The 12,152-nt window shown below is 37.6% G+C and overlaps 1 long non-coding RNA gene across 1 annotated transcript; it reads right to left on the bottom strand.

The window, feature by feature from the left end:
• Positions 1–641: 641 nt before the first annotated feature.
• On the bottom strand, positions 642–10,943 carry LOC118499358. Its single transcript, XR_004901871.1, has 3 exons — positions 10,933–10,943; positions 1,399–1,408; positions 642–819 (listed from the first exon to the last, which is right to left on the bottom strand). It is a non-coding gene; the product is annotated as an uncharacterized LOC118499358 (long non-coding RNA).
• Positions 10,944–12,152: the final 1,209 nt, after the last annotated feature.

Below are 12,152 nucleotides of genomic sequence, written 5' to 3'. Positions count from 1 at the left end.
CACCCTGCACCCCTTACCTCTCTTACCACCATATTATTGTCTGTCTATGAGTTTTGGTTTGTTTTTCTTGCTTGTTTATTTCTTACTTGAAGTTTTATATTCCACCTATGAGTGATATCATATGGTTCTGAACTTTTTCTGAATTGCTTATTTTGCTTAGCAAGATATTCTCAAGGTCCATCCATGTTGTTGCAAATGGCAGTATTTCATTTTTCTTATGGCTGAGTAGTATTCCATAGTATATATGTAACATTTCTTCTTTAGCCCAATTGTTATCAAAGGGCATTTCAGTTGTGTCCATGTTTTGGCCACTGTGAACAATGTCACAATGAACATAGAAGCACATATATGTGTATCTTTGCAAATAAATGTTTTCAAATTTTTCAGGTAGACACTCAGAAGAGTTTCTGAGTCATATGGTTACCTCTTTTCTTAATTTTTTGAGGAACCTGCATAATGCTTTCCATTGTGGCTATACCAGTTTTCATTCTGACCAGCAGTGAGTGAGGATTCCTTTTTCTCTGCAATGTCTCCAATGCTTGTTATTACTCATTGATAGTAGCCATTCTAACAGGTGATACCACATTGCAGTTTTGATCTGCATTTAGCTAATAGCTAGTGAAGTTGTTGTCATATATATGTTGTCATTTGTATGTCTTTTGGGAGAAGTGTCTCTTCTCTGCCTATTTTTTCATTGGCTTGTTTGTTTGTTTGGTGTTGAGTTATATGGGTTCCTTATATATTTGGGATATTAACACCTTGTCGGAGCTGTTGTGTGCAAACATCTTTTCCCATTTGGTTGATTGCCTTTTTGTTTCACTGGCCCACAGATTTAGTACCTGTGTTTTTTTCTATGTAGTTTAGTGTGTCAGATCTTATATTTAGGTCTTTGATCCATTTTGAGTTACTTTTTGTACATGAGACAAACTGTAGTCTGGCTTAATTCTTTCACATGTGGCTTTCTAATTTTCATACCACTATTTACAGAATTTTCATTTTGACTCATATGATACAGGTTAAATTTATAGAGAGAAGTTATGCAACAATTATAGGAATAGAGATCTGATGTGATGAGCATTTGACTTAGGTTAGAACAATTGAGAGGTAAGAGTTGGCCAATCTTTTTCAGAAGATTGAGGACAAAATCAGCCTCTGAGCAAAACTGAATAGAAAATAAATAGGAGAGTTAGTATTGAGGATGCTTTCAGAATTGAATAGCAAAGTGAAAATCAAATAAGCTTAGGTCTGAATTCATCATCTACTAGTTGGTAAATTAGAATGAATGCTCAGATCTTAAATGATGGGTGCACAGATAGGTAAGAAGGCAAAAGAAAAATGCAATTTGCTTAAGAATAATATAGGTGAAGAATTCATGGTGAAAGAAGAAAAACAATAGACAGGGAAGTTTCTATAAAGCTAAATTTATCTGTCCTACAGGAATTGCTTTTATTCTCTAGAAATATTCTTCCTATTACTCTATATTTTACCATTAACACATTATTTCTTTTATGAAATTATAATAACAATAGATAGTGATTGAGACTGTTTTCATAGTTTCAACATCCTCACCAACACTTGTTATTTGTTGATTTATTGATGATAGTCATTCTGAGAGGTGTGAGGTGATACCATGTTATGGTTTTAATTCAAATTTCTGTGATGATTAATGATGTTGGACATCTTTTCATATGTGTTTTGTCATTGGTACACTCTTTGGAGCAGTGTCTGTTCAGGTCCTTTGCCCATTTTTTAACTACATTGTTTTTCTTTGTTTTCCTTTTTTTGCTATTGGGTTTTGCAAGTTCTGTTCTCAGTCTCAGTTCCTTTATCTATTCTGGAAATGTCTTATCAGTGGAATATTATAATAGGTGCTTTTGGTGTCCACTCATATATTTTGTTTGCTTTTATCTGAAATAGCATTTCATTTATTTCAAAGGGAAATTCCAGGTGGATTAGAGATTATAAATTAAAAAAAGAAGAAGAAGAAACCTCTTACTCAGTGTGGCCCCAGGGGCAGAAGCCAGTCAGGACCACTCCAAAGAATTCAAGAGGGGGGAAGACTCCCAAGCTCATTTTATTAGGCCAGCATGATCCTAATAATAAGCCAGATAAAGGCACTGCAAAGAAAGAATATTATAGGCCAATTATCCCTGATAAACATAGGTACAAAATCCTCAAAAAAATACCAGCAAACTGAATCCAGCAATACATTAAAGACATACACAGTGATCAAGTGGTCAAGTGGGATTTATTCCTGGTATGTAAGGTTGGTACAACATCTGCAAATCAATTAACATCATATACCACATAAAATGAAGGACAAAAATTATATGATCATATCAGTAGGTGCAGAAAGAGTATTTGACAAAATCTAGCACCCATTCATGATAAAAAAAAACTTTCAGCAAAGTGAGAAAGGAGGGAACATATGTGCACGAAATAAAGGCCTTATATGACAAACCTACAGCCAACATCATAATCAATGAACAAAATCTGCAGGCATCTCCCGTCAGTTAGGGGAAGAGGCAGGGATGTCCACTTTCACCACTCTTATCCAACATAGTAGTGGAATTCCTAGCCACAACAATCAGACAAAAATAGGAAATTAAAGGCATCTAAATTGGAAAGGAAAAAAGTAAAACTGTCATTATTTGCAGATGACATGATATTGCACAGAGAGAATCCTAAAGATTCTACCTAGAAACTACTGAAGCTGATAAATGGATTCAACAAAGTATCAGGATGCAAAATTAATATCCATGTTTATATGCCAATAATGAACTACTGGAAAGGGAAACTGAGAAAGGCATCCCACTTACAACTGAATAAAAAAATACCTAGGAATAGAGTTAACCAAGGATGTAAAATACAAGTCTCAGAAAATTAAAAGACATTGAAGATAGAAATGTAAGAAAATATAAATAAGTGGATATATATACCATGTTTAGGGATAGGAAGAATTAACACTATTGAAATGTCTATGCTACCCAAAACAGTCTATAGATTCAATAATTCCTATCAAGATTTAAATGACATAGTTCACAGAACTAGAACAAGTATTTCAAATATTTATATGGAACCACAAAAGGTCCCCCATGGCAACAGTGATCCTGAGAGAGAACATAGAAGAACCATGCTACCTAATATCAACTTATACTATAAGGCTGTAGTAATCAAAACAGCATGGTACTGGTATAAAAACAGACACATAGATCAACAGAACAGAAAAGAGAACCCAGAAATAAATCCACACCTACAGAGTCAATTAATTTTTGGCAGAGGAAGCCAGCACATACAATGGGCTAATGGCAGTTTATTCAATAAATAGTGCTTGGAAAATTGGACACATGCAGAAAAATGAAACTAGACCACCTTCAAGAATACATTCTGAATACATTCAAGTTGATTAAAGAATTAAATCTTAGCCCGCAAACCATACAAATCCTAGAAGAAAACATAGGCAGTAAAATCTCGGACAGTGCTTGTAACAATATTTTACCTGGTATATTTCCTCAGGTAAGGGAGGCAAAAGAAAAAAAAAATAAACAAATGGGATTACATGAAACTAGAAGGTTTTTGCACAGCAAAGGAAACCATTGACAAAATAAGAAGGCAATCCACAGAATGTGAGAACATATTTGCCAATAAATCTGTTATGGAGTTCATGTCCAAAATTTATTTTTAAAAATGTACAAAACTCAATACCAACAAAACATACAACCCAATTAAAAAATGGGCAGAGAACCTAAATAGACACTTCTCCAAAGAGAACATACTGGTGGCCAACAGATGTATAAAAAGATGGTTAAAATCACTATCATCAGAGAAATGAAAATTAAAACCATAATGAGATACTATCTCACACCTGGCAGAATGGCTATCGTCAATGTATCAATATACAAGTCATGGTGAGGTTGTGGAGAAAGTGGAACACCTTCTCTCTGTTGGTAGGGTTGCAGATTGGTGCAGTCACTGTGGAAAGAAGTATGGAGATACCTCAAAGGATCCATGAATCTTAAAGTCTGGGAATCTGGCTCTAATCTCAATTATAGAGAATTTTTTTAAGTTGGTGGGAAAAATTCACTTTTTCCAGTCTGTATTATAGTACCAGAAGATCTCTCTCTCTCTCTCTCTCTCTCTCTCTCTCTCTCTCTCTCTCTCTCACACACACACACACACACACACTTTACAAAGGATTATTTGACTGCACAAAAAAATTCTAAAGATGAGTACAATTATGATAGTTAGTTATTACTATTTCTAAGCAGGAACAGTCTGAATCTCAAGCTGGTGTATGTCTCTTTTTCAGGGCTTCAAACAAACCTGACCCAAATAAGTATCATGTAAGTCGTAGGCTGTTAGTGTGGGAAGGACTCCGGTTAAAGGTTTATGAGCAGAAAAAAGCAGATGTTGTCTAATAGCACCTGTTCAAGAAACAGTCTCGGCAAAACCCTGCAGCCTTTGTGCTGCACCTGCTGAAAGGAGCATCTGGAGGCGCTACCTTTTTCAGATGCAGGTTGGCATTTATGACAGGGTAACTTACATCTTTATAATATATAAGATCAATGACATTTCATTTTGTATAAGTTCTATCTTTTAGAGGAACTTACCACATCTTTTATAGGCTATTTTCTGATCATGTTTTCAAATTAAACTTGTCACTATCTAGTAATAAATGGTTAATGAATTTAATAAGAGTCCAGAGAAATGTTCTAGGGTATTATGTTCATCTATACAATTTGTGTGCAAAAACCTGCCTAACTCAGATCCCAGAATGCTTCTGCCCCAACCTGATAATAATGGCAGTGATGTCAGAGTCAAATCTATTGCTATGGATGGCTCCAGACCTGTCCTTATTGTGGTCTTGTTATGGCCTGTGAAACCTGAGTGCTAACCATGCCTTTAGGGGCTGAGAAGACCTGGATGATTTGGAGTCTCAAAGACAATGACTACAGCTGAGATACAAAAGCAGCAGAAAATAAACTACCCATGCATCATGGACACTGGGGATGTGGCCTTCTTGAAAAACGAAACAAATACTGAAAATTACCAATGTGCTCTTTAGGCTTACCTAGGAGGTTGGGATTATTATCCTTACTGAGTTATCTACACCAATGCTCCTTACTGTGCGGTTCTGAGACAGCAGCATCTGCCTCATTTATAATTTTGTGAGAAATGCAGAATCCGAATCTGTGTTTTAACAAAATCTCCAAGCGATTCCCATAAATATTGAAGTTGGAGAGTCACTTTTTATCACACCTTTTCCATCTTCTGCATTCCAGCTCACATTAGTTTCCTTAATCCTGCAAACTAGGGCTGTACGCTCTTTGACAGAATTCTACTCTCATCCTCTGACTCAGGCATTTTTTCCTTAAAAGACAGAGTGGGCAATATGTGTTAAGGAAGGCTTAGCTCTGATTACACCTCATTTTTTTCTTATCCTTCCCAAGCAAGCCTTAATTAGCCCATCATTATAGCTCGATTTTCATTCTGGTAATGTTTGCTGAGTAATACCCATCTTTACATAAGCACGGATTTACTGACTCAAGGAATTTAGTTCCATAAGCATTTATACCAAGTTCTGTCTAACATCTCTGCTAGGAGATATCCTCAGCTATGTCTGGGATCGTGTTCTAAGCATTTTGTCCTTGGTTGCACAGAGTGTCACATTACTAAAACTTTTCTGGGGTCTGCTTCAGGCGTACTAATAATTTGCTAAGTCTCAGAAGGTAATTTGTTGATTTGTCACAGTTATCTTGTTTGTGACCCCCTGCCACCTTAGCAGAACATTATTAGTAGAATTAATTTCCTGCCAGGGCTATGTATCTGCTCTGGAATCCTTTGTTGGAGGGAGGATCCTATCTATTTTAACTCTTCTGAAGCCTTAAACATAATGAATATGAATTATGACATGATTGTCAACTCTCACACTCCAGCTCTGAGTTGGGTCTGCCTTAGTGGGTCCTTCTGTCCCAGATTGTTCCTTAAAAGTAGTCCATACCACCTCCTTCTCTTCCTTTCCTACCACCAAGGAGAGTTGCAGTAGGGATGATTAGGACAATCCCTGCAGATCTCTTGTGTCATATACAGTTTTTCAAGCAGAATTTTACTATTAAGAGCCCCATTATTTGCTTTAATGAAGCCTGGCTCTTCCTTCTCTGCCAGATAGCTGTTTTGTATACAGCTCTTTGCAAAAGCCTCATACATTTTTTAACACGGGAGGAAGATTTTTCTTTTATTCTGTTGGTTAAAATGAGATGTGTGTACACTACAGGTGTTTCCAGTCTATAGATTTCTCATTTGATTGCTGTTCAGCAGCCTGTTGTACATGTACACCATGCAGCTTTTGCTGTTTTAATACTGTAAATAGCTTCTAAGCCTTGAGTGGCTCCTTGGCAGTCTTTTTTACTGCTCTACATGATGGTCCTGTTATCATTGTACATCTCTGTGGTATGGTCTAGCCATCATTTTCTGGCAATGCAGTTGCTGAGAGTATCCCTAGTTTCAGATGGTATCTCGGGGTTTGCTCCATTGTTTACCTACAATGGAAGTCTGTGCTGCAGGAGTTCTTTCTCAGGAGGTATGTTAAATACACATGTCTGAATAGTCCCAATAGCTTGATCAAAGACTTCCAATTCTCTTCCTGAAAAAGTTTTGATTGTAAAAGAATGTTTTCATCAATTGATAACGCTTTCACGCCAGCTTTAAGGGTTCTTCTTCATTCCTCATATTTAGGAGCATTTTGGAGCTAATTGCTCTCAGCAACAATAAATACAGCCAGGCTTTCCCTCTGGAACTTCCATCCAAAGATACCTGGGATAAAGGCTGTAATGTTTGCCTAAGAAAAGCCTCTAAAACCTTCTTTTGATTTTTTAAGAGGTTATTCAGTGAACTAACACAATCGATATTGTGCAAATGTAGACTTTCCTTCACCTTTCCTTCACCTTTCATCCAATAATTTAGCAGCCATTTGTGAGGATAAAATCTTGGATCAAATCTTAGGTAGTAATTTAGTCTTAAATGCAGATGGATTTAGCATTAAAATTTAAAACAATACCGGACAACTGCCATTTGTAACTCATATATTAACTGGGTTCACCCTGTCTTTCAAGATTCCAATAAAACTGGAAAACTTCTGTTTCTGCTTAGAATGTATGTATGCATAAAGACACAGCAGAATATTGCTCTTATTCTTTTGCTTAGATAGAGTAGGAAAATCTATAAAATCACAGTTTAAAAAAATGTATCAGAGAAATGAGGCCACAAAGAAACCTAATAAACTAGAATTCAGAAAGTGACAAGTTCCTCTTAGGATAAAACGGTGTCGTACTGCATTTATCATTGATGAAGAGGCAGGGTAGGTATGCTGCTATAGTTGAGGTAAGAAGATAAAAGCTGAACTTTTTAAAAGACTCGAGTGGTATGCCGGCATGTCTGTGAAGAATCTGCATGCTCCAAACACTCTTTCTCGTGGGCCTTAAAAAAACACACATTGAAGATGAAGGCAGGAGAACTGAAATAGTCTCTGAGGCATATGTGTGCCAGATGGGCTGAAGTAGGTGCAAATACTACAGAACTACACAAATACTCCGAGTATTTGAGAGACGATGCAGTGGCAGCTACCTGTTGTTGAAGAAGGGGGAGGACAGGTGACTGACTGAAAGAGACTCCCCAGTGAGGTCTGGGCACACAGTGTCTGTGAAGCCTGCCTGCAATGGACAGGAACCATACAGGCATCTCACTCTGATGCTGAGTAGGTAGCAGGGGCCATGCCTGGCTGGAGAGTGGCAGGAGAGCTGAGAGAGAACTCCTGGAATCATGGGTGCATGGGGCTCACTAAAACCTAAGGACAGACAAGAGCAATGAGAAAGCCTACAAGCATCTTGACTTTTAAACTGAGTATACGGCTGCCAGACTTCTGTGGCTTTGGGAGAGCCAGAAAGCTGATTGAGACATTCCTCAAGTGCAGGCACAGGGGACACGTGGTCAGCAGAATAATGGTCTCCCAAAGATGTCCAAGTCCTAACATTTAGAACCTGTGAATATGTTACCTTGACAGCAAAGGGAACTTTGCAGATGTGATTAGGTTAAAGATAGTGAAATAGGAAGATTACCCTGGATTATCCAGCTATATAAAAGTCATTAAAAGGGTCTCTGTAAGTGCAAGAGGCAGGCAGGAGAGGCAGTAAACTAGATAAAAAGGAGGGGGAGGGAAATGTGATAATGGAGGCAGAGCTATGGACTGATGCAATCACTGAGTTTAAACACAAAAGGGATGCAGGTGGCCCCTAGAAATTCGAAAGAACGAGGAAACAGATTCTCCCTTAGCGCTTCAATAAGACATAGAGATCTGTGGACACCTTCATTTTAGTCCAGTGGCACATATTTCAGAATTATAACCTCCAGAACTGTAACATAATAAATCTCTGTTGTTTTGAGCCCCTGAATTTCTGGTAGTTTGTTAAAGCAAGAATAGTGAAGTATGATAAGGCCTGCTAAGGTCTGAGAGCATAAGAGTTTAGAAAAGTCTTCCAGGCAGCCCTTACAACACACTGAGAATGAAGGCAATAGCTGCCTATTGCTGGGAGGGAGAGGATGTTCAAGGTAACAGATAGTGATCTCCTTGAGTTGCAAGTACACAGAGTCTACTAAAGGTTGAGCGAAAGACAGGAGAAATGAAAACCTTCACAGCATCCAGAACCCAAGCCCTGCTAGGAGGGAAGTTTTGAGTCTGCTCTAAAATAATTTGAAGTCTGTAGTAAATTAAACCTCACTAAATCTACCACAAAGCCCAATCCTAGCTCAGTACAGACCAGATTGAATCACCTCTTCCAACCATCAGATTACTGCCTTATAGAAAAACAGGCACACTGGATTCTGAGCAAAAATCTTATTTACTTTAACTTTTAATGTTATATCACATATAATTTGGGCATTAAATTTAAAAAATGAGAAATACAAAGAAGCAAGAAATATGATGTTTTGTCAAGAGACAAAAAATCAATATAGACAGACTCAGAGATGGCCAAATATTAGAATTATCATATAAGTACTATGATAATCTAGCTATAATAAATATATTAAAGGATCTAGTAGAAACAATGGACAACATGCATAGAAAGAGAGATAAAAAATGTTAAAAATAAGAAATATAACATCGAAAATGAAGGATTTTTGGATGGGCTTATCAATGGCCTAAATAGTCGGGGAATAATTAGTGAACTTGAAGGCAGGTCAATAGAAGTGATCTGAACTGAAAACAAAGAAATAAATGAGTAACAAATAAACAGTGCATCAGATTGCAGAGAAACTGTGTAGCAGCCTAGTGTGCATGTAATTATATTTCTAGAAGTAGATAAGAGATAATAAAACAAAGTAATTATTTTAGTGCATATTGGCTATGAATTTTTCAAAACTGATTAAAATCTTAGCCATATATTCAAGAGGCTTAAAAAACACCAAATTGGGATAAATACAAAGACAACCATACCTAGAAACATAATAGACAAAGTGCTACAAATGAAGAAGACACAATGTTACAAGCAGTCAGAGTAAAAACATATAGTACATAAAGGAACACCAGTATGAGATATGGCTGATTTCTAATCAGAAAGAAGCAGAGGCCAGAAGACAACAAAAGAGCATCTTGATGTGTTAAAAGAAAACAGCAACCCCCCCCCCCCCCCCATCAACCTAGAATTCCATATGTAGCAGAACAGGCTTCAAAATTGAGGCAATATAAAGACAGCTTTAGACTAACGATAACTGATTTTGTCACTAGGGATGTACACTACAAAACATGCTTAAGAACTCCTTAAGCCAAAAGGAAATTACACAGCTAGAAACCAGGAATTTTACACAGGAATGGAGAACCTTATGAAGGATAAATGTTATAGGATATAGAGGATCTTTATTAAAAAAATCTTTTCTGTCTGTATAAATATCTCTTTAAAGATTATTAATGGTTTAAAGTAAGAATACTATGAATATAATGTAGATTTTATAGTGTATATAAAATACATGACAATAAGGTCTCAAAGGGTGGGAGGATAACACTTGAAACTTTACTATTATAATATTCTTACATTGTTTACAAAGAGGTGAAATATTTCTTAAGACAGCAAGTGATAATTTAAAGGAACATATTAGAATCTGTAGAGCAAGCACTAGACAGATCACACAAAATAGGGTAACTACAAAGTTAAGAGGAGATAAAATATTGTTCTAAAAGACAATTCCTCAAAATAGTTAGGAAAAGAAACAAAAATCATGACCAATAGAAATTAAACTCCAACAGGATGGACTTAAGCCTAAACACAGGAACACCTACATTAAATGCAAATGGATTAAGTACCTTACCTAAGAGGCCAACTGTCCAACTTGAGAAGAAGACAAGGCCCTACTATATGCTATTTATTTACAGGAAACATATTTTATAAATACTGATAGGTTCCAAGTTAAATATGGATATATATATTTAAGTTGGCACAAACTCCAATGACATGGGCTGAGTTCCTCTAAATCTACCGAGGGATATTTTGGAGGGTATGTCTTCTCTTATCCTCTCTGATTTCAAATTCCTGTATCTGTGGAATTAGTTCAGCTTATTGGATTCTATCACTCACCACGTGCTGTCACCTTCTAGCACTATGCTGTTCTATGCTGAATAAAATCCTGACTACACATCAAATCAATGTCATAGAAGGCAACAGAAAGGAGTTTTTCCAAAAAAAGAGGAGTGGTTATCAGCGTGGAACGCTGTCCACAGGCGGTTAGTGAAGCGTGCATGTTGGACAGAGTCACAGAAGACAGTCGCTAATTTTGGGGATGGTATGGGCAGAAACTGAATGTCATAAAATTTTTAACTGCACTTGAACCTTAGTGGTTTTTACTATTTTTAGATCACCTTTAATTGTTCAATCTGTAAGATACCTTTTGCTTTGGCATTACTCACCATACAAGGTTATTCTTCACAGTAAGTCAACAGTTTCCCCTAAAAAAGATTCAACTCCAGTGCTGTCAGGTCTTTAAAAGGAGGGAGAGGAGGAGCCCTCTGAGGTGACCACGTGCCTGCAAGGCCACGGAAGCAGTGGTGAGGCGGGTGGGAGATGGCTGTGGGAGGGGTTACAGCATGCGCCAGAGCCAAGGAAATGAGGACTGGGGTGGTGGCAGGACAGCTGTGGAGGGGGTGGAGGTGGGGCCAAGAGAAACAGCAGGGCGCTTGACAAGTGAGGAGGTCAGTGGGGTGGGCCCGCCAGAGTCTGTGTGCTGTGGATGAGGCAAACAAACTCACATGGACTACTGAGTCCTGTGGAGAAAAAGGAACGGCTCAGCCACTCTCTCAAGAGGAGAGCATGTGACCCTTGCCTGGACAAGCTTTTATTGCTTTCCAGTAGCATTACATCAAAGAAGGTTCTCATTATTTCTAGATTTAGGTAAGTGATTACTTCTTACAGATAACAAAAAAAAAAGTTGCAAATGCAAGGGAATGATAAAAATGATTGATTTGGTTACATTTCATCTTTGGGACATCTTAGCACAGACTGTAGGGAGTTCCTTCAGAGATAAACATTAAACATCTGCAGTCTTAGCTCAGGGTGAGGGAGTTTTAGCAAAAGCAAGCCTCAAAGCAGCCTAGGTACACTGCCGGCCTGGTTCCCCGTGGGAAAGCCGATCTGTGGGCCTCACATTTGATTGGTTTTCTGGATGGATGCTGGGCTACATTTGCCACTGCCATGCTGATCGGTTCCCTATAGATAAGCAAGTAAATAGATTGAGAATAATAGGGGTCAGGAAAGGATTTATAGATATAGAAAAAATCTTGTGGTTTTTAACTGGAATTGGAGGTAGAATCATGAAAAGATATTTTTCAGTAATAGTCAGAGATAGATTTGGAAATACAGAGATGCATATATCAATTCTACCTGCCGAGAAGGCCTGGAAGCAGTGGTGTCTCAGTGGCAGTGGGCACACTGAGTCTGAGATCTCTGTTCAGAAGTACTAGCCTGAAAGAACCAGGGTTCCTTAGAAATTTGGATGATTCTAGGACTGGTCAGAGAAAGAATAAGGTGAGCTTAAAGCATATTGTGCCCGAAACAAGCAAATGCTGAAAGAAGATGAGAATATGCCAAAAAAGTCACAGGAACCATCTT

Source organism: Phyllostomus discolor, chromosome 3 (genome assembly GCF_004126475.2).
Source record: "Phyllostomus discolor isolate MPI-MPIP mPhyDis1 chromosome 3, mPhyDis1.pri.v3, whole genome shotgun sequence".
Lineage (NCBI taxonomy): Eukaryota > Metazoa > Chordata > Mammalia > Chiroptera > Phyllostomidae > Phyllostomus > Phyllostomus discolor.
Note: the sequence above shows the minus strand (reverse complement) of the source record. Positions and strands in the feature narration are given on the sequence as shown.